A 23,982-nucleotide genomic window follows, 5' to 3' on the forward strand; every position below is an offset into this window, starting at 1 on the left:
CTCTTTTGCAGTAGATCTGTTTAATCCATCAGTGCAGCTCAAATCTGATGCAAATCTTCCATAAAGTGGATCGCTGTCTCTTCCATTTGACACCTGTCCTGTGGATAAAATACAAGCCACTCTCAATTAACTGATCTCGCTGGCAGTTGAACTACAATTAGTGTTTCTAATTGCGCTGATTTGTGTCAGAGCTTTTGTTTTCTTCCTGCTCAAAGCGTCGCTTCCCTTTGTTCTGGAGAAATTCCCATGCCCTCCAGGCGAAAGAGAGAAGTGGCATCATCTGACAACTGAGTAGCGAGATTGCTTTTAAAAACTGCACTTTCATTTGCCTATGTGTGCAACAGCGCTGTGTGAAATCTTTTGGGAAAAACACTTGTGGTGTTTACCAGCCGATGGCTTTTGTAAGAGGCGGTTCGCTTCCCTGTCTCCCCGCCATGTAGCTGGTTAAAACGCAACCTCTCCCTCGTCACCTCAGCCTGACGGTGCATCTCCAGCAGTGCACCAGGTGCCAGTCCACAGCACCACCTTGGAGCTGACAATAGAAGCTGCATACAGTGAAAATAACAGACACCAGTAATATAATAAACGTTACAGGTGAAATGGCAGCACAGTCACCTGTGTTGGCTTAGTCACTGAATTTTGAGACTAAATTTAAGCTGGCTCTTGTCATTTAGACACTACCATAATGTCATAATGTTAAATTATAGGTAACAGAAGTTGCATCATACATAATAAATCTATTTTTTTCTTTAATGTTTATTAACTTGTAGTCTGCCTTGACAGACACTGGACATAAAAAAGCATGTAATTGGGGCTTTATGTAGGTGTCACCTGTTGTATTTATAAGCTAATTGGCATGCTCATTGTCATCCTTACACATTCATCAACAGATTGAATTTCCCTGATCCCATCTTTTGTGCGGTGGTGGCACGTGTCATCTGAGTGCCTACTAGACTGAAGCCCCATTAGTTCATTGTGCGTTATATCATATGGCTGTAATTTGAGGAAATATCTAACAAACGTGTTATGCAAGGTTCTGTGGGCGCAGGAGTGCCCTCAGCGTGCCAGAAAGGGCCACCCACAGGTCACCTGCGCACCCCTTTAAATATGGATGGGCGTCAAAGCGGGGATCAGTGTCACCCTGCACGCGTCTGTGAATGGAAGTGCCTCAGGCAATCATGGAGAAACTTATATGACAAGAAATTCAGCAGATGGATGAGGTGTTTTAGGGGAAAAACCAGACCTATTTGGGCAGCTGGCTCGAACTAGCTGCGTGATCGGGGGCCAGATGTCAAGGTCAACCCCCTCCAGCTCCCAAGAGAATCAGACCCCACCCGCTCATCAAGCGTAGGACCCTTTGTTGCTGGATAGTTAACAATTTGCATAGGTGCTTGAGATAAATCAGGTGTCAAACACGCTGTGGATCCCTGTGTTGAGCATTGTGTTGATGGCATTGTCTTCCTCTGATAGCTGCCACGCGTCTGGTATCAGGTGAACAAAGCCAGATGACAACCAGAGCAAAGAGAAACCTATCAAGAGTGAAGCGCAAGCAAGTGTGAAGGTGAAGGAAGAGAACTCATTTAACTGCAAAAGTGATGCAGTGACATTAAATAAACATATATTAACCTCTAATATAATAGACACGTTTAAAATGAACTTCCCAAAGAAGAATCAACAGAAACTTTAAAATCCTTCATTCCCACAGCTATTAGGTCAGCTATCACTAACCATTTTAATTTAGGTTAATATTTTTATAATTGTTATGATTTATTGTTGTTTGCTTTTAAAGACTAAGTTGTGTGGGTAAGCTAGAAATAAATTCCCCCTTTTTGGGATTAGGTCATTCTGAATATATACGCTCACTGGACACTTTATCAGGTACGCTTTGCTAGTACCAGGTTGGATCCTCTTTTTCCTTCAGAACTGCATACATTTTTTGTGCACAGGTTCAACAAAGTGCTGGAGACATCCCTCAGAGGATTTTGGTCTATATAAAGGGACAGACATGGTCAGCAACAATACTCAGGTAGGCTGTGGAGTTTAAATGATGCTCAGTTGGTACTAAAGGGTCCAAAGCATGGCAATGAAGCATCCCCAAGAAAACATCAACTGTCAATACAAGGCAGGATGGATCCATATTATGTTGTTTATGACAAATTCTGCCTTTACCATTAAAGTATTCAGACCTGACAATGTTGTTCCAGTTTTCTGTTGTACAGTTTTGGCGTCTGTATTGTCATTGTAGTGTTTTTACCTGAAAGGAGTGGCACCCAGGTCTTCTTCTACTGTAGCCATCTGCTTCAAGCTTTGATGTGCTGTGCATTCAGAGATGCTCTTCTGCATACCTCGGTTGAAAAGAGTCGTTATTTGAGTTACTGTTGCCCTCCTATCAGCTGGAAGAAGTGTGGTCATTGTCCTCTGACATCAACATAGAACTGCTGCTCAGGTCTTATTTTGTCTTTTTCAGACCCTTTCTGTGCAAACCTCAGAGATGGGTGTGTGGGGGAAAAACCCAGCAGAGAACAGTTTATGAGATACTCATACAGGCAACCGACAATCATGCCATGTTCAAAGCTAATTATATTACCTTTCCTCCCCATTCTGATGCTCGATTTTAACGTCAGCAGGTCGACTTGATCATGTCTACATGTCTGCTCATAAGATACTTGCGTTTATGAGCGGTTGAACAGGTGGACCTAAAAAAGTGGCCGGCGAGTTTACCCCCCACGCCATGTTTTCAAGCATGTCTCTCTTTTTCTTCTCCATCAGGTATTTAAGTTTGTATTTCTAACAGTTGAATGAATTTGTGTACTTCAGTTTTCAAGTGCTTCCTCTCAGATTTAGCTAACCTTACAGTTTATTTCATCTAATTTCATTATCATTTACTTATACAACCAAGCTCTGCGTCATAACATATGCACCAGATGGTATCCGGTTGTTAAGTCTGACGTCACTAGTCGTGTCTGGGCCCAAACTCCGCTGCAGGTCCATATATCAAACGATCACTATGGCATTACTGAGAGTTGAAAAACTGTCTAAAGTCTTTCATCTTTAATAAAATGATCAGCGTTCTGCTCTACCAGGTGTAACAATTGAGTTTAACATCCAGGCATCCATGAAAACGGAATTTATGACATTTAACGGAATTAGAAGTTAGCAGGGCGTTAGCTCGCTAGCTTCTATCTAAATACAATATAGCATGTCCTGACTGCGGGGTTTTGGAAACAAATTAAAACGTACAGCTCTGTTATCACTTCCAACATAAATGAAGACAGAAAACTAAACAGCAGTGACGTTTGTAGGGTGACTGAAGTTGGTCTAGCTGGTATATAATGATGTGCTACATGACCGCTAGCAACACAGCTATGTTAGCATAATATAAACAAGCTAACTTTTTTTTCCACTCGATAAAAGTTAACGTGAGTGTTCTCGGTGGTCAGGAACAAATGTAATCGCATGGCAGGATGCTGTAAAAGGACCAAACTTCAGCCAGGAGAACAACTGAGATAATCCATCCACAATACGAGGTTAGTCATTCATATACTGCTGCATGGGCTGGGCTGTAGTTACATCCTAAGGTTTTAAAAACTGAGCTTAAATAAATGATTAGTGGTAATAAAAGCCGAGGGAGGTCAACGGTGATCACTGACTGTTTTAGAAGCTTTTTGAGATTAAATAGAAGAAAATACATAACATTAAACATGTTAACGACACAAAAGCCATATTAAACGCAGACTACTTTAGACCCGGAAGTAGGATTCGTCACGTCATCACTTAACGACCGGATAGTATCTGGTGAAATTATTCTGTAAATATAGCTAGCTGCCAGATAACTAATTGATAGCTTGTTAATATAGCTAATTTCCCGATTAGCATCAGCTAATTTAGTTTAGCAGGTAAACTTTAATTTTACCTGTGCCTTGTGAGGACCACTTGGAATCCTTTTATTACATTAAAAAATTTTTTATGTTATTTATTTATTTATGTTAGACTTACCTTTTTGTAGGCTATGAACGCAACTGGTCTCTTCACTGCCTCAGCAGTAAGTGGCACTTGGAAACTGCAGACTTCCATCAGCACACTACATGTTTGCATGTAATCATTTTTAGCCTGCAGTTGGCATCCGAAATAACATGTGGAAGCATCAAGTCAGTGATGAGGAACTTGATAATTGAATTTTCGTGTTGTTACCAGGGAAAACACACCATAAACGCTGTGTTGCATTCAGTTGTTGTGTTTATAATTTGTAACCATTAAATCTTACATATAATTCTGCTTGGAATTAAGTTAAACATCTTTTAATCTGAAACAGTGTCTATCAGTTTCCTGTTATTACTGTGTGGTATTTTGCAAAGTTCACTTTCTAACCATGATTTGCGATCGTCACAGCAGGCTAACCCAAAAGCAGGCAGGCTGCTCGCTGGATAGATCACATTAGAACTTCACTGCTATAGCTCTGCAAAGCCATGCTAAAACTGGAGTAATACAATCAATCAATCAGTCATCTCCTGACTTCACAGCACAGGAGAGCTCTGCTGGAATGCGGCTAAGCTGCAGATGTACCAGCCAAATTACTCCAGAGGGGAATTACCAGGCCATAAATCCAGACGTCAGGAGGATGGTTGTAGCCTATTTCACGGTTTAAAAAAAAAAAAATCATGCAACTTGTTTTCACAACTCCATAAAAAGGTCTGGCTGTGCAGAGCTCAAACTTATCTTGGCCAACAGATCTAAACATGTTTGCATCCAAACATGGCTTCAGATCACAGGGACTTTAAACATCCTCAGAATCTGCTGTCGTTCACCATGTCCTGACAGGCCCTTTAAAGTGAATGATCTGCAGCGTGACAAACAGAACAGCTAATAACCATCTCCTGCTCATTCATAATCTGCTATAAATCTGGGGTCCTGTAGATACAGGCTTAGTTATTACGTGTTGTAAAAGGCCCTTTCAGACTAAACATCTCCATCCTCAAGTGTTAAATATCCATCATCGTTACGTGTTTGTTAGTGAATCTAATTGGCTTTAGGAAAAACACATGATCCTTTCACCTATTTCAATTGTGCAGTTCTCATGTGAGTAGCAGGCAAACAACAGGCATACAGTCTAGTCAACACCACACAGTAACTACTGGCAACAGATTGTTGGCAGGTACCGGGCTTCATTATTGCTAATTAAGATGTATAAATATGCTGTCTGGCACTTTCCATCAAACTCAAAAAGTGCCAAGGTAGACAAGGTGAGGGCACGAGTACTGGTAGTGATGTTGCAGTGTGTACTCTGTGGGCACACTTCAGCTCAGCTGGCATACATCTGACTGATGCCTTCATGTGCCAGCAGCTAAACAAGCCCTGGTTTGAGGGGAGAGTGTTGCACATTTTAGGCTGAGCTAAGCAAAGTCTGCCAATGTCTTAGAGAGTCTGGCTTCACGGTGCCTCACACAGAGCACCTTGTTGAGACGCGTTGCCCGGTCTTCTTACAGATGATGGCAGTGGACGGTTTACAGGAGGAGGCATGGCCGGGAGCAGGTGACATCACAGCACACCAGCGTGATAGTGAGTTCTAACCTGTTACTTTAATAAACCACAACTCAGTCTGCTTATTGATTTGAGGCTTGCTTAGACATTTTAGATTTAACACTGGTTTGCCTGTCATCGCTTTCAATTTAGTTTGACATAATTATTTCTAAATTTCTCTAAATTTCATTGCTATGTAAAGCAACACATTTTTAAGGTTTGTCAACAGTAGTATTTTGGAATAGTTTCAGGATCTAGGTTAGAATGCTTTCCAGAATACCATGAATATTTGTTAGTTCATACACAGTGATTAATTGTGATAAAAACCAAAACAAAATCAGTATAAGATGGGACCTTCATGGCTTCTAATTAGAAAGAAAGTGTACTTTTATTGATCCCTGTGGGGAAATTCCTCTCTCCATTTAACCCATTCACTCAGTGGGCAGCCATTGGGTGCCCGGGGAGCAGTGTGTGAGGATGGTACCTTGCTCAGGGGTACCTCAGGGTGGCTGTTCAGGGGAATCGAACCCCCGACCTGCCGATCATGGGGCCACCACTCTACCTACTGAGCTATCCCTGCCCAGTTTAGATTAATTAGCACCAGATTAATTAGCACCAGCTCTTGTAAATATAATATACAGCTTTGACCAAAAAGGTGACCCATGTGATTATAAAGAGACAACTAGCAAAGTGTTAGGTTATGTAGGTAGTCTCTACTGGCACCAAAAAACAAGATGGCGACAGTCAAAAGACTCAAATTGAGTCCATACGGGGCTGTTTGCCACAATTCTTTGTGCTGTGACACAAATGTGACCTCAATCTTTTATACACAAAGATGACAAATAGTTTATAACTTTAAAAAAAAGGGAGCAACACCTTGCTAAATCTTGCTCACAAACCTTCTTCCTGCTTGACCTCATGGGAAAAGAAAGAAAGCGTTTGGTTTTGGTCGCAAGTGAGCCATTTGCCAACCCCTCTGCTTTCTTGGAAAGGAAAGAATCAGGTTTGCGGTACATTTTTGTACCAGGAGACACCAGAGAAGAGCAGGCATCAGAACTGGACTGGTCACCTGATTTTTCTACTGGTTCTTTTGTCTTTTGACTTCTTTTTTAAGATGCGCAGTATATGACTAATAATGAACTTTTAAAGTCAGAACAAAAAGCATACCCTCTGGATTTAATTCTGTGTGGCTTCCTATTGTTGGTGCCAGTGTCTCCTGGGGTTCTCCTTTTACACATATTTGCAAATGTGTTTTTGCAGACATCCAGGGAGCTTCCACTTGTGCGTGCAATGTAACCTCTCTTCATCCTACACATACCACAGACGGCTCTGTGACATGTTCTCAAAGTTTGGCTGCTGAGATGAATATTTTACATTATCCAGTGGGTGATAAGGTTTTTTCTAAACGAGTTAGGTGTATTATCCATGATCTTTTATTTATTTTTAACCAGACTTGAGCACTCCAAACCAAGTCATGTAGTTCTGCCCTAATAATTCAGATTTTGGCTTGCATTTTACTGAAACCTCTCTATACAACATGTTTGACAAGGACAGTTCTATAAATGAGGGTCACTGAAGAAAGCCTGTTATTCCTCCATGGTGACTAATTAGGAAAAAAATAACAATTGACCAATTAATAACAATCCTCTAATCTACAAAAAGTGATCATCAGGAAAGATCTATTGATGTTTCTTTTTGCTGTGAAAAGAGAAGCTCCATGGGCGTTCTGCACCAAACGAGATTTAAAAGGTCTTAAATCTAATTAATCTGAGATAAATAATGGTTTATGTCGTTACAAAATTGCTCATAGAGAGGATTACAATACCATAACATGCAAAGTAATAAGTTTTAATGAAAGGCGTTGAAATGTCTGTCTCCAGCCTCATTCTCTCTGTTGGGTCTTCGCTCAGTAACTGCGAGCATTTACTTTGCACACTCATGTATACACACACAACCTCATTTTAGCATTTATTTTCAGTTAATATGTGCCTATTTACATGTGAGTTTAGTGGCTGATAAGATGATATTAATCCTTAAATATAGAAGGGTGTTACTTCCGAGGCTCATAAAAAAAATCTTTGGAAACTAATGATTCAAGTTCCTCACATTAGCTCCCTAGCACTGGATGTAAGCCTTAAAGATGGCATCATCAGTCACCAGATAAAGTATATCGCTAGAATATAGTATATGTTGGGGGGAATCTTTTAACGTGTCTTTAGAATAAACCAATGAGAGCATGGTTCACAACTCCGTGTGCTCAGTTTGGCAAGATGTTCCTCTTTCCTACCACATGACCCCTCCATAGTTACAGGTTACTGACACTTCTTTTTCTAATAACTGGCTTCACCTCTAAAATAGATAATCCTAAAACGCAGCTTTTCAGCTGACTTGTAACCAGTCAGATTTGCTGTAAAAGTCGAGTCTCACATAAACTTTATGCAACACAAAACCAACATGTCAGTGTTTCGTAATCCTCGCTCCATGCCTTCGAGCACACTAATCACAGTTTGTTTTTCAAATATAACTTCACTGCAGATAATTGTGAAGCACTTCTCCAAACAGCCCAGAGTGTGTGACCAACTGTGCAGCCTCAGCCATATGGACTATCATCATTAGGACTGTGCATGTTCTTTTTCCAGCCTCCAGTATTATGGAATGTCTCCACTGTTTTCAAAGTGTCACATAGCTGCATGAAGACCTATCAAACCTTGGCTGGTGAGAAGCCCGCTAGCCTCTATGGACTCCTTTGTAGGGGGGTAAAACGCTCGCAATTTGCAAGTGAGATGAGTTGTCAAGCTTTGGAGACATGCAGGTGGCTCAATTTGTCTCCCTGTTTTGATATTGCTGAAACTCAGAGGATTGGCAAAGCGCTGGTAAAAAACTACAAGTCTTGGGTTCAGGAGTTGCTGCAATTAATTATGTCGCCCAAGTTTTGACACCCATAACATTATGCTGTCACTCCCTCGGAGAGATGACGCTGATGTCTTTATCCCATGAATGTAATTGCCGGATGTCTTTTACTCTCCACAGCAACCCGAGGAAAAAAAATGGGCTGACATGTTTGATAAAACTTTGATCTGGCTCACATAAAACACTAGCTAATGCATTGTGGAAACATCAAAACCAAGGGCTTGACTTCTCTTAACTGTGTGATGCATTCACTTAACACTTGTTACGTCTGAGGAAAGACAAACAAGTGAGATATTAACGTAATACTCCGTGACATTTTTATATACATAAATGTCGGTTTAGTCGTTTCCAGGCAGAACTACTACAAGAAAACCATGAATCAGAGTGGAGCCTTGGTACGGCTTGAGTCTAAAGGTGCACAGGAAGTGAGATGTTGTCAGGTTTTAGTGTAGATTTAGAGTATCAAAGTCAGTTTATGAAAGCAAAAAAGATAAAAATGAAAAATTGTCCAACTGTTTGTTGGTGAAAATATTAATTTGACTGGAGGAATTAGGTTTTACCCATATTTGGTAATTGTTGCATTAAGAAAATAATCATTATTATTAACTGTCACACTAGTTTGCAGGAAACCTTAAGTTTAATGCCAACTTTAAAGATCTACGTAAGAATGGAGGAAAGCTGCTGCCGTATAGTGTTTCAATTTCACTGCCTTTGAATAACAAAGTATTTGACGTTTAAGTTAGACTTGAGCTTGAGCTACAGCTTTCTGTAGGCCTTAGCAACCCCGTGATGATGTTGCTCAGATTGCAAAGAAGTTTAAATGAAATTATCATGGTCGTTTCAGTTACACTGTGTTTAGATTTTGACTGTTGTTGAATTTTGAAGCTGTTTCCATTATTTCTGTAGCTGAGAACAATGATAAGATTTCTCCAGGACCAGGATTCCCTTGATGACAGGTTCTTCTTCAGAGCGTTTGTTAACACTCCTAAATACAGCAGCATTCCCAAAGTCACGCGAACCAAAGAGCAGGTAAGAAAAAAATCCTCTATTCAGGGCACATGGAAAACAATTATACTGTAATATACATCGCGTCGTCAGTCCATCAATGTTTTGCTTTAAGACTATTTTAACAGCATCCCGCATTTGAAGCGATTGTATTCAGCATGATTATCATGGCATGGAGGTGTTTTGAGAAGACAGCAGTAGTAGAGAAGTTAGGCTAGGTGGTGGTTCGTCTGGGGGTATGAAGTTGGAACATGCAGTTCCCTCTCTTCGAGCGGTGAACCAGAACCAAGTGGAGTGAGGCTGGCAGGCCACAAGAGCACCATTGTTCTTCACATTAATCAAACTGAGGAAGGGCAGGTAGCATTTCCCCAGCCCACCCTACATGTACACCCTGCCAACCTCCATGAATGGACTGCTTTTTTAGCTGGCAGCGATTGGCCATCGGAGCTCCGAGAGGATGTGTGTCTGTTTAATTAGTGTGATGAGCTCAGCGGAGTTTATGTGCAGTGTCGGACACCAGGTATTAACCCCTCGAGTTTGACCCTGTGAGGGGGGCGGCCGACCTCACTCTTGACATCTTTCTTTCCACTGTTCTCGCTTTCCTTCTCTTCATTAGAAAAAGGCAGATTAGACAGGGGAAAGGCAAAGTAGAAGAGGGGGAGACTGGCCCCAACCTCAGCCTCCATTTTTTTTGGTGTTCTTTTTTAGCAGCCCCTATTTGTGGACTCGCACTCAGATGAGGAAATAAATTACCGCTATGATATTTCTAGTGTCATTAGGGTACTGAGGTGTGCTTATCGCTTTTGTGGTATATATGGTGTATATTACGCTTGATGATTTATGTCAAGAATTGAGGTGCAATAGAAACTGTCACAAGTGTGATTTAAACAATCTCAGATTTATGAAAGCAAACCTCTAAGACAAAGATGTTATCTAGATAGTGAAAGACATATTTAAAACCATAATTAGAGCTGTGGTCTTCTTCCCTCTGTATCATAAACAGCTATATAAAAAGACACGTAGATCATTCACTGGCGGCTGCCTCACATACTTGCTGGATGAGAGAGTGCAATGTGTTAACATCACCCAGGGGCACTGTTTTCTAATTCATTTAACCACACCAGTGTTTTCCTAAAAGCTTCTGCTGGCAATTAAAAACCATGAAAAGATACGAAAACATTCTTACCATGCCAGATGCGCTCCACAAAGGTAAAACAACCACTTCAGGCACAATCAAAGCTTAGGATATCACCCTTTATCGGATTATGCACTTTATTAGTTCAGTGGAACAAACACGAGCACTTGAGGGGCATCTACTTTAGGATTTTAATGCCTCCTTTACTCGCAGATGGTTAGTTTGTACAAGAGCAATTAATTAGTCAAACTGTTTTCTGTCTTTCTTATTTTCTGACTAATTGTTCAGAGAAAGTGACGCGGTCGGCGCAGGAGCACACGCCTAAAAGTTAAAGGGCACTTAGAGGTCACTTCCACCGATGAGTTATGGTAATGATTTAGGAAACAAGTTTGAATTAATTCCATAAATGGCTAATTTGTTAAACCATCTGGCAATCATTTTAAAGCTTTTAGCTCAGTCCAGCTTGGGATTTTTATAGGATTACGGCATAAGGACATCCTATAAGCATATTATGCAAGCAACTGCAGTGCATGGCAGAGTGAGAGGTAAGGGAAGAGGTCATTTTTTTATGTGACTTTGTAGTCAAATTCACTTTAAGTAAATATATCCTTCCTACTGATAAACCAGAACATGCTAAAACTGAATCCCATTTTTTTTTGTGAGTTGTTGTTGTCAAAGGGTATGTAAGACTCTGGGTTGTATTTATTAATATCACCCTTGGTACTAAGGGAGTGCGGAACAAAGAGCTGGAGTCACAGCATGTCAGCTCTCTAAAAGGCGCTGTTTGCTGCACCCCCTCTGAAAACACTTTATTAATTGGATTTAGATATTTGCAAAATGATCTATTTAATGGGATTACCACTCGTATAATGATCTTATTTATGAGGGAAGCAATCCAAGCTTTGAGGCAGGCTGATAATGCATTTCCAGCTCTTTGGCAGTTAATGTTGTGTTACAAGGGGAGATAAAGTTGAAGTCCCATTGTAAATGAATAGGTAAGTTAGCCCGGTGAAATGGAGCTGGTGTGGTGGCAGGTCAGACGGGCTTGAGTAGCTGCACTCGCATTCCAGAGCCCTGTCTGGACTGTAGGCTCAGTCCTGCTGAACTCCTTAAAAGTTCAAGGCAGATGTAAAGAGCGAAGGAGGAGGGGATGGAGACAGATAGAGCCCCCCCCCCCCCCCCCCTTCTTACCTCAGCAGCATAATGGCTCTTTCTTACATCTTTATCCACTTCAATATCTCGCTGAAGCTTTTACAGACCCCGTTTCCACTTAAATGCCTGAAGGTAATGTCCTACCTTTCCCTCTGCTGTCCTCTCCGTGCCAGGAAAATTGATTTAATCTAGTCAACGACAGTACCGGTATCAGACACTCTGCATGCATATATATATATATTTTTTAGACAAAATATCACAAAGCGAATATTTGCAGTTGTTTATTGTGGCTCTTTAAATGGATGTTTCGTGTTTGCCAAGACATTTAAGCTGTTGGATGATTTCCCTCATGGAGGTTTTAGCTCCGTTTGTATCTTTTCATGTAGTGTTGAGCCACTAATGCAGGAGAAAAAATAAGTGTGTATGTAAATGCTCGTCTTTTCTGCAGAGCTCACAGACTTTAAAACATTACCATTTCAATATAACACTTGATTTATATGTGCTTAAAAAAATAGGTTATAATCTTTTACTTTAAAAGGATGTATTCTCAAATGAGATTATGTTAATAGACTGTAATTTGCATAAAACGGGTGGAAATATTAAACCAGATTAAAAATTCAGAATATTTAAGAGTTTTATCCATGCTGTTAGTCAACAAATATATTCATTTTCCTGGAGAATATTAGAGCCTAAATGTGACATTCTAAAAAAATATATAAATAAAAACACACACACACGCAGAAAGTAATAATTCCTTCAGCGAGTTTGCTTGATGTACCCATGAGGACTTAGAGGAACAGCTCCTGTGAGGTAAACTATTACTTTATGTGTCCCGTTCGTGCTGTTCAGCCTAGTGTGATTTTAGGGTCTTTTGAGCATTAGTCTCAGATGAAGGCTGAGGCACAATGTGAGGCTTGCGACAAAGAGTGCCCTCACAGGCCTCCATTCAAGACATTAATCTGCAGACAAGTGTCTTTTTTGTGTCTCGGAGTCTTATTTTCATCGCCATCAATTTAGTACACAGATTGAAAGTGAATCAGGCTGCGCTCTCAAGTTCCACACGCTCAGTCCCTCCACCTCCCTTCCTCAAAAGGTCAGCCAGACTTTTTCTTTACATTTAAGAACGATGCTTTAAATGTAAACATAAATAAAATTAAAAAAAGCCAAACACAATATATACTTTAGTAACTATGTGAATAATCCAGTGTGTTGTAGAAAAATGATATTCGTTTGCAATTACATAACAAAACCAATATTAAATATTAAACATGAAATAATAATAATAATAATAATAATAATAATAATAATAATAAAAGTAAGAAGGAAAATAATAATAGTAATAATAATGAAATGATAACTGTACTATATATGAATATATAAATACACATACATCCTGTAATGTTGTAAGATGTATGTGCATCGTGCAGTATATGTCTTAAAAATATGTACATAATAAAATGCATATATACCAACACACCACCCAATACATAATCATCAGTACTGCACTTTCAAATCTACATGTAAGACATAGAAAGGAGAGTAAACAGTCTCTTAGCTCAAATAAAAATGATCCTGAAAAACATTCAGCGTTCCTCTCACCCCATTTTAATGGTGTATTGATAATGAACAGCCATTTTTGGAATTATTCGAGTGCCTTTTTAAATATTAAATAATTATTTTTTCTTTTTAACCCTATGTCTAAATTTTATTTTGCCATGTTTATTATATTTTATTGCTGCTATTGTTCTTGTGTTATTGTAAGGTGACCTTGAAGGTCTTAAAGGCGCCTATAAATAAAATGTATTATTATTATTATTATTATTATTATTATTATTAGCTCAGTATTGTATTGCCCTAGGAGCATTATTTTAACAGTGATCCGCAGCAGTTTTAGGTGTTAGCACACTTTCAGCCTCATGCTCTGCATAAAAACTTTGATTGAATCCTCAAAAAGAACCACGCACCTTTAAATCTCAATTATAAATTGTACATTCAGACTGTTATCGATCCTTTTTTAGATTAAAGTGTATATTTACTCCCCTTACCTTAGTCTTAAGTGTATATTTATTTCTTACTCTTCCTATATTTATTGTTGGGGTTTTTTGCACTGAATGGAACTGGAGCCTTGTTGTCTCGTCTCTCTATATACTGTACTGTATATAGCAGAGATGACAACAAAGTTTACTTTGACATATCCCATGAGTTAGATGTAATAAATTATAACAGCGCTATGTTACATTTTTACTCGTTTGTTTTGCTTCATCCTGTACACTTGTACTGAAAAAAAAGAAAAAGAACCACAAACAGCTGATAACCTTAAGTGACTTGTGTGAGCCCACCCCTGCAGTGAATCAAATGTGAAACAGCACTGCAGCCCTTATTTGTCATGTACTGCACACTGCCCCTTGTGGTGTACTACAAACTGAGATGGAGATTGTGACTTGGCAGCAAGATCCTCTCTTTGCCCTGAGGCTTACACATTTGTACACTCATTTATTTATTGGTTTATTTGAATAGCTTTGCTATTGTGAACTTTGGATACGTTTTTATTTTCATTTTGTCTTGCTACAATACAGTCCAGAGTGATATTTCTTCCATCTGGCAATGGCCGTTTCTGTGACAGCTTTCCCTGCTTTATGGGGTAGAGTTAAAATTATCTTTACAATATGTTATGCAAAAGAATCCCTCTCATAATAGCCGGGTCAGTAAGACCCCATATTAAATTAGTGTAAAAACCTGACATCCCTTTTCCACCTCATTGTAAATTTGTGAGGCTTTAATCGACTGCAGATGTGTGTGCGTCGCCTCTTCTTTATCAGGGAGTTATTACTTTCTAAATAATAGCTCAATGGGCTGCCCTTAATGCATTTATGAAAGCTGCCTTTCTGACCTGTGCTCAGTTTCTTTAATTGAAGCAAACAGATTTGCTGCATTTTGTGCGTTTTGATGTTCCAAGATTTATGACGTGTCAGCGGCTGAGGTCACTGCCCTATTAGAGATTTATGAAATGCCCACCAGGCACTATTATTCGAGCTCAATAAATCATGCCAGCCATTTTTATTTTATTTTACTAGAATGTGCTATAAGCCCGATCAAATGCATCTATGCGATATGGAGTGTTTTTTATTTAAGATGATTCCAGGGCATCTGCTTGGAAGGCAGCATCGCATTTGTCAGAGCAGAGATGATGTTCATTTTGGGCTTGACTCGTTTAATCACAAAGCATTTATGTTTCCGTATCTTTTGTAGTCACTATGGTGGTAGCCATATGAGAAGTCCCTAATGATACAGCTGCTGTAATCCCCGTAGGCCCCAAAGCCTTTTTATTTCAAATGTGGCAACATAAGAACTCGTCCATTGTAAAGTGGAGCATTGTCCAAACATCCTGCTGGCAGTTTTCCTAAACACTGCTGAATAGAAACATCCAAAATGTAAGAGAAGTGTTGCACTTCCTCACATGAAACCCAAAGTAGCACAAATTAAGTGGAGATCCTTGTGAGGCGTATGTCTTAGATAGGTTCAGGTTGTAGTCTTAAGGTGACGGGGGTTGAAGATGAGTGGTGCAAAGGATGTGGATCAGTTGTTTTTTTATGACTTGCACAGGCTTATAATGTTGGTTCCTTTGATTGGGAGCGGTGGGTGTAAGTGTTGTGTTCTGGTGGGCAGAGACAGTTAATGTCCCAGATCTACAGTATGAATAAAGTCATATTGTGAAGTGTGTGGGCTGATATGCTTGGCAGTCAACCCTGACAAGTAGATTAGCTCTTACTGGGCCACCTCTGAATGGCATGCACACGACTCAAGCGTTTCCAGTCATGGCGCTACATATCAAACATCTAACGCCCAGCAACACAGATGAAAGCACATCAAAACACGGGGAAAAAAACCTAAAAAAACAAAAAAACCTGCTCTATGTTTTGTGGCTTCTCCACAGCTGCAATGGTTAACAGGAGTCAAAAATTGGCATGTCTAAAAAGTGGGATAATGATTATAAATGTGACAGGCTGAAAACTAATTACAATTGTCTCACTGTGTTTTCCAATAATGCCTCTAACATTTCTATAAAACTCATTTAAATCTTCCACAAGTCCAAAATTCAGTCTTGCTCTAAAGCCATTTGGCACATTTTTCTTCAGTTTACATTTAGAGAGGATTAGCTGAAGAGCTGAAAATAATCATGCCAGATGTCTGCTGCAGACTACCTCCCCGGTGGGTATTTGATTTTATTGAGTTTTTATCGAATCTTAAGTGAATACACTCTGGGATCCTCGTAATGCACAGCCTCATGTTGTGAAGTCATGTACGCAAACTGAATATCATGTCACATTTTTACAATAACAGTAAAAAAAAAACAAAAAAAACTCAAACACGCCCTTTGCTCATGTGAATGCATGAGGAGGAGTTCAAACAGTCAGCAACAATCTGTTTATAGCCAAGTTAAACAGACAGCACATAGCTTAACTGGGCAGACTGGTGGAACAAACAGCATTATAAATAAGCCAAATTCAATGACAGGTTTAAACACTAAACCACATCTGTACACTTTATAAAAAGGCATGGTAAATGTCACTGTCTTTGAAATGTGTCTGAAAAATCAGCTGCCGCTCACACCGATTCATTAAAGCTGCGGAGATGATGAACAAATGGAATTAAGGGTTATGAGAATTTTTTTTGGAGGGGGGGATTTGTGTCTTTCTGGTGTTACAATGGACATATTCAAATTCTGAAAAATATATAATACGTATTCAAATATTGAAAATAAAAAATCGAGCAGTAAAGGCAGGCGTCATATGCCCTGGCCTGTCCTAGATATTTCGCGGTCCTCTGAGACTGCGCCAGTGTTTGTCGGATTTGTTTTTTAACTTTAATGAGCTCCTCTGGAATGCAGTGTCTCCCACATGTCTTGCGGAGGGCGGGGCCTTCTTATTGCTGCCACATGTTAGGCTCCTAGTGACTCTTCCAGGCTTGTGTGGTCAGCCAGTTCAAAGAGCCCAGGCTCATTTGTTATACAACTTTATGTAACAACAAGCCGATGCTTCAGCGTGTCTGAAGAGGCAACAAAGGAATGCCGCCCTTCTCTCTTTCTTTGTCCTAACTGGTTCTGCCCGGAGAGACTTTCATATCATCTGTTTTTCTAATTAGCATGTTTGGTGGACAGTATGGGCTATTGTGCCACAACGTGCCGCAGAAATCCTTTATTTGAGCCCGCTTGAGCGTTTGAACTCTGACAGTAATGTTTGTTGGATGGCTGTGGTGAACGGTAGTAGTTGATCACTGTCACTGGCAGAGCGGTGCACCGTGCCGCATATGGCAACAATCTGACATGGTAGTCCAGTTGAGGTTATGTGTGACTAGGTGTGGGCCCGCGGATCAAACCGACTCTATCAATTCTTCTGTTAGCCATTTCTATGCAGGAGTCGGCTGCAGATTCACCGCTGGTGGCTGACAGGATATCTCAGCAGGAGAACAAACTCTGGCCTCAGCGAATTCCCTGCTTGCAGTTTAAAGTAATATTTCCACTTATGAAAGACGGTGGAAAGATAAGCTACATGTCAATTGAGCTTCCTGGTCTAATTCTGCGGCACTAACAACAGCTCCGAACTGGCTATCTGCTGCTTAGACGGTAATCAAACCCATGTTCATTTGTTAAAGTGAGGAAAATTGCAGAGGGTTTCGACCACCCTTTGTGCAAATAACCTGTTTTTCGTTTTTCACACATCAATTCCCCAGGGATGTTTTCAGCTTCACTAGACTGGCGTGTCTTCAGGGACCAGGTCCACTGCATGTGCTGGCTAGTAGGCCATTTGCAATAATCTCCTTTTTACCGTTTAGAGGCTAATTATGTAACATTACACCTGCCTTCCTGAGCCTTGGCTCTGGCATAGTACAGAATGAGTTGCTGTTTTTTTTCCTCCCCACTACTCATAGGGGTGGTTAGAGTTTCTTAATGAGATTAGCCCAAAGCTGAAATCTGCTTTGTGTCCCCTTGCTATATGGCAAGATAGTGGATCAGAAGAATCAAAGCTAAGAGGGGGGAATCATTGGAAGATGCAGGCAGTCGACCTCGTTTCTGTCTCCCCACCAACCCCCCTGCGTGTGACTTGGACGGGATTCGCCGCTATCACACATGACATTGTGTGCAAGCTTTGCATAGGAAATATCTTTGTCTCAGTGTGATGTTTGCTTGCTTCGGTGTTTTCGTGCTTTTCCTTTATCTTGCTGTCCAGTTTCTGTTTGCTATTGGATCAAACTTCTCAATAGTAATTTTCAGAATTTAGGACAGATGGGTTGAATATTGAACAGAATTTCAATAAATAAATAAATAAATCCCCAAAAAGGAGCTTTTCCACCAGTCTGGGATATAAACTTGTCTACTTGTGGTTGCTCTCCTACTGTATTTTTGTCTTTTATTAACTCAAAATATCTTCTATTTTACAACAAACTTCTAAGGCCAAGCCTAAACTCGTATTTGTCAGGGACACCATAATGTGCAAGACAGAGTTTTATAAAGTCAGAGCAACACCACCCACTACAGCCCATCCACAATGCGAGCCTTTCTTCCTCTAATTTATTGGGACCCTAATGTCCTTGTGACTTTTAACTCAGACAAAAGATGAAAAACCAACAGTGGAGCCCGGACAGAATAACACACGTGCACATACTGTACACACGCACACGGGCGCGCACTCTTGTACACACAGCAATGCATGCGAACATGCAAACAACTTCAGCTCAGAATTCCCAGAGCGAAAGCAAATTCTCACTGAACGGTGCGAGAGATAACGTGTAAATATTTTGCCCACTTGCTTAAAATATGATGTTGATTAAGAGAGTAAAGGTTAAGGTTAGTGAAGGGGCAAGGATTAGTAGTATGGACTGCATCTAGGGTTACCATAACAGCCTTGCTGCTGGGACTAGTAATAACAACAGAAGTAATAATAATCACAGACTAATTGATTGAACCCCGCGGCTTCCTTGCAAGAGTCATTTTTGCAAAGCTTAATGCCTCCACTATGGCAGCTAAAGTAATGCATCAGTTGCTTGAACTGCTTTCAAGTTGGTCTTATTACTACAATTTTTTTCAGCTATAAAATAAAATATACTGGAATAAAGTATTTGTCAAATGCTGGAGTTGAATTTTCACTTTGTCCTAACTACCATTGTATTTACCTTATCTATAATTTGGTACCAAGGACTCTGGTTTCTCTGCATGAGATCCTATCATTGCATTGTAGTTTGTTGAATTCACAAAGAAGCCTAGAAGCCCTGAAGGTATATACTGCTACAGAGAGCTATTTGCTCTGCGTCAGCGGAGTATCCTGTCATGGAGAGAAAATCCCGTTTGAAGTATGGCCCCCGTCTTTCACAGTGACGATAATGCTCCTGGCTTTATCATGTCCTCCGTGCAAAGCCCATGTCTTCTCTTTTGTCCGGCTCCCGCTCCCCCACTCCTGCACACCCCCTGGCTTTCCTCTTTTGTGTCACTCTCTGTTACATTGCTACCCATTCACTGTGTGGAGAACCGGTCCAAACCTTATCCCCCCCACACACCCCCAGGCATGCTGGGAAGTGTAGTCTCTGGATTTTGGGGGGTGTTTTTCTAGACCATAAGTGGTCCAGTGCAGTTTATATTGCAAGTCAAAATTAAAAATCATGAATGCTATGTCGAATTTGTTACTTTTTAAATAAGAAACGCTCCACAAAAAAAGGACTATCGTTTTCTGTAAATATTGAATAAATGTGTCTTTTCTTTTTATTTATAAGGTTTTAGGGTTGAATAAATTCTAAGGTAAATACTTAGCATTTTAAATTAGATACATTATTAGTATTCATTCTGCTCTAGCTCTTCCTAAATCCACAGCTTAAATGCAAATGCACTGCAGTCTTTTCCATCCATGGCTTTGTTGGCCTCTCAGAAACCTTAAGCCGGTATCTTAAATAGGGGCCTCTCATGGCATATGCATGTGCAGTATCTTATCTGGTGAATATCACAATCATTCTCTAGGACATCAAATATTTAAACAGTCCATGCAAACAAGAGACAGGAGGGAGGGCATGGAAACAAGCCTTTTGTGTGCCCCATGCAAAAAAACAAAAAAACACACGATAAAAACACTAAATGCACAACCAGCCCTCAATATTTTCATATTCAATGACTTTTGTATGATCCATATGATCCCGACATAAAGAGGGTCTGTGAACCCTCTCTCTTAAACTGTAGCAGGCATATATTACCAGGCTTAGAGCTTGGCAAGCTCCATATCCCAAAATAGATTTCAACAATACTCTATGAGGATGCATTAAATAAATCTCTGCTCAGCTAATCCGTGGAACAGTTCACATTTTTTGAGAGAGACACTCCGGTAGGACAAAAGCACCGCTCTGCTCGCCGCGCCTTCATCTGGGGACAGACACACATAAAGAGAGATATTTAGAGAGAGAGGGGAGGGAATTTTTTCTGGGGAGGGGGGTAGAAATCCTCCACTAATGTGACAGAGAATTTTCAAAAAAAAAAAAAAAAATCATCATTGTGTGCTCTTGCACTGCAAAGCAGATTCTGTATCACTCCACAATTTTCTCTTTTTTTTCTTGAGCAAGTGCAATAACTTAATCTTAAAGGCAAAACGTGGACATGAGGGCCATTTCGAAACATGTTGTAGATAAATGTTAATCACATTAGCATTTCCCAGACTTCCGTAAATCTCCATAAATAGCATGCTGAGGTTGATCCCTCTTTTTTGCCCATTGAGGCAAAATTACAGTTGATGAATTGCTTTTGCCATGCATGTAGGCTAATGAAAGCTTTGCTCCTGGGCCCTCCTTAACAAAGGCTCGTAATTTTTCCACTTTCCACTAAAATAAGAACCTGTTCCACTTTTAATTAATAGTTTTACCCTCTCCTATTCAGGACTGTATGCATAGTTTCAAATTAATTTTTAGGTGAGGTTTGGTTATTAATACTGTAGAAACAAGCCCTTTTGTGCTAGAGTAACAGGGAGGTAATGTTAGCCTGCAGGTTTGTAAAGAAATTCCTCTCATGTCACCGAACTGCTTAACGCAACTTACGACACTGCTCTGAGACTAAGGCGTTTCATGACAGGTGGCTATTTCACTTGAAGTCAGCACATTTGGTCAGTGAGGCGCAGGGGAACAAAACATATAAGCACCAGAGATTCATTCACATTCAAACCAGCGCAAGAACAGGTATTAATCAGAGTGGATCTGAGTCTGCATCAGGTGAATGGATTCATAACCTCCCTTAATTGCTATCCAGAATTATAAACGGCTTTCCTTGTGTTTATATGTTGCTTAAACATGAGCTCGCTCTATTAATGGAAGTACATATTAGGTTAATAACAAGCAATTAGCATGCATTAAGGTGCATGCCACACATACTTGGGTACTCAGACAGCTTGATATTTCAGAGACAAATGGTTTCATCTCGCCATATGCGGTTATTACTATCCCCAGACACATCTAAGTGTGGAGGCTTTGACATCAAACCCACTCCGTATCCTCTCACAGCTGCAATTTATTACTGTCATAATCACTTGTCTCCTGCTGAAAGGCAAAATATTTCTTTGTATAATGAACATATCTGGAAATATTGTGACATTCTGTCGCCCCTCCACTTTTAACTGCTTGTCTAAGTTGCCAAATGGCAATCCTGTCATTGTGTGTAAATCATTTCTTGTCATAATATTTAGAATGGCTCCCTTTGCGTGAGAGAATATCTGCAGCTTTTATGTGTTTCTTGATAATGACAGCAAATAGCACTTATATTCTTCAGCCGCTGATAAGGAAGGGGGGAAAAAATAAAGCAATAGAGAAGATTTTCTGGTGCAAATCCATTCCCGCTTTGTACCTGTGACTTAAGCTCAAAGGTGGGCGATCCATATGGCAATTTCGTATTTGTATTTCCAGGCTGTCAAAAAGAATCTGCCCTGACACGGTGCAGATGCAGCAAACCAAAGCGGTAGCTGCACTTAAGCACTGTGGGTGATTTCATACCAATTAGTGCAAATCGCAGAGTACTTAAGATTATTGCCTAGTGAGTTTAGCAACAGTTTGGCACCTCCTCCGAAACTGACCCCTCTTAAGTTTATTTTTCCCCAAAGGTTTCAGACTTCTCTGCAGAACGTAAAACTAATTTATCCAGCAGGCTGGGACTTTTCATTTCACCAGTTCTACTTTTTTTTTTTGAAATATGGCCTCTGGTTACAAATCTGGCTTCCATCTAAGGTCAGCGAAGTCTCCCTCATTTGTAGTAAGGCAAGGGGACAAACTACCAGCGCCTTTTTGCTGCCCCGCTCATCTTGGGGCTTTAGCAGAACTGCTCTGGCATGAAGTAGAGGCTGCCGTCTCCATGGTGACAAGTCACTCCAGCTCCACCAGCTTCAACCAGCACGATCAGCTTGTGAATTGACTGACTTTAAAAAAAAAAAGAGTGAAAATATACCGTTTCATTCCTCTCCCCCTATTATGTCGTCTGGTGAAAAACAACCCTAATATGGCGCATTGGCTGCTAACACGAATAATAGCTGGAGAATATGCGCTGAATAGCTGCTCTGCTGGTGAAAAGCTAATGGAGGGAGTCTTGGCAGCGTGTCTCTCGCTGAGGAGAGAGAGGGAGAGCGTCAGTCCCAGAGGTATGGATGGTGCTGCTGTGATAGTTGTGAACTCTTCCAGTGTTTATGCGTGAGCCAACAGCCTCCAGACAGAGACTGGAGACATTCTCCACACCGTCTTCCAGACAAGAACTGGTCCCCTCAATTAAATGAGTTAATTTGAAACCATAAGCTTGTCCTTAATTAAGAAGAGCTTAGACATCTCCTGAAATGAAATATCTGAAATGAGCTATATTGACGACATACTATTCCCTTTTGTTCCGATGCCGGGTTCCCCATCCTCTTCCATTTAGTGGAAACTGTCCATATGATATGCAGAGCTCAGTTCGTGCAAGACACAGATAAATGCTTAAGAGAGACATAACCTCAGCAAAATCGTTTTTTTGAGAGGAGTTTCAGTTTCAAAGTAGATCCATTGTGGACTCCCACCACGTCTTCCCTCGCACCGAATTCCCCGTCTGCCTGACTCTGTGCATCCCCGGTGCCAGAGAGAGGAGGATGAGAGAGGAGGAGAGGGAGAAAAGGAGAGAGATTGTGGCATTAAGTAAATAATTTGTATGATAATTCATTACAGCGCAGTCTTTTTCAACTTTAATTGGTCTAAATGAAGAGACATTTCACACCATTTAGATAAAAAAGAAAAAGGAGGCCAGCATAATGAAAAGGGGCCTGCCTATCGGACTTCAGAGGTTTGCTCTAAATGAAAATGTAATTGCAGGCGGAATGGTACAAGAGGAGAGACCCGCGCTGCAGATCCGGGGGTATCTTCAGACAGCCGAGCAAAAGCTAATGACTGAGCAATTTGGAACATTTACTCACCCCAAAGACTCTCATTAAGTCAATCACAGGCTTAGCCGAGACCCACTCGCAGCGTCGGAGCCGGCCCCGCATTTATTCCAACATCAATCAGGAGGGGCCGGCTTCTTCTACTTTCAGAAGCCATGAAAAACGCCCAAGTAATTTATTCGGGATCTTTGAGAGGATAATGGCCAATTATTTGTTTATAACACTGGTTAAATTTTCATTAGGCAGATTAATGGAATATCATGTACTGTCAACACTGGACTGAGGGGTGGTGTGTCAGAGATAAACGGCCAAACAGATGATGTCGCTCTGTTAGTAAATTGGTTTTTCTGCAGCCCTTTTCCTCCATATGAAAATTTAAAGGTGGACAAGGCACAGGGGGTTGAAGCTGTCTCCAACAGGAGTGGAGGCTTAGAGAAGTAGGAGGGGTGGGGGCGCCAGGGGACACTGTGATGAACTTCATCCAGCTGCAGGTTTTCTGTTTTCACTGTTTGGTGGCGATGTAAAATTCCAGCTCTATATTTAGACTGTTTAAATGTTTAAATATTCTGCAAAGTTTTTACTGTGCGCGTTCATTCACATTCACTTCACCCCATCCCTTAAATTACCTATTCTATCAATCATGTGCAATCCATAACCAATCCCCAGGAAGCATATTTCATACAGGCACTATTTGAAATGATAATTCTGGTGAGTTTTTAGAAGGTAACTTTTTTTCTTTTTTTAATGAAGAGAAAAAGCTACTTTCACCAGTGACTGTGGGTGATAGCTTAATCTGACATTATGCAGGCGACACAAGATACCTGTAAGTGACAGTTAAGAGTGAAATGA

The 23,982-nt window shown here is 40.5% G+C and overlaps 1 long non-coding RNA gene across 2 annotated transcripts in view; it reads left to right on the plus strand.

The window, feature by feature from the left end:
• The first annotated feature begins 3,307 nt into the window (after nt 1-3,307).
• LOC146695836 (uncharacterized) overlaps nt 3,308-23,982 on the plus strand; it is a 95,170-nt gene continuing 74,495 nt past the window's right edge. Inside the window, exons 1-2 of one of the 2 annotated variants that reach the window (XR_014923632.1) lie at nt 3,308-3,527; nt 5,484-5,556. This is a non-coding gene — a long non-coding RNA (uncharacterized LOC146695836). Of the gene's footprint in view, nt 3,528-3,839; nt 4,043-5,483; nt 5,557-23,982 lie in introns of those variants that run through there. The other variant, XR_014923633.1, reaches the window with a different exon arrangement.

This window comes from Copadichromis virginalis, linkage group LG13 (genome assembly GCF_057382275.1).
Source record: "Copadichromis virginalis isolate Kocher_CV1m ecotype Utaka linkage group LG13, C_Virginalis_male_GT1.1, whole genome shotgun sequence".
NCBI lineage: Eukaryota > Metazoa > Chordata > Actinopteri > Cichliformes > Cichlidae > Copadichromis > Copadichromis virginalis.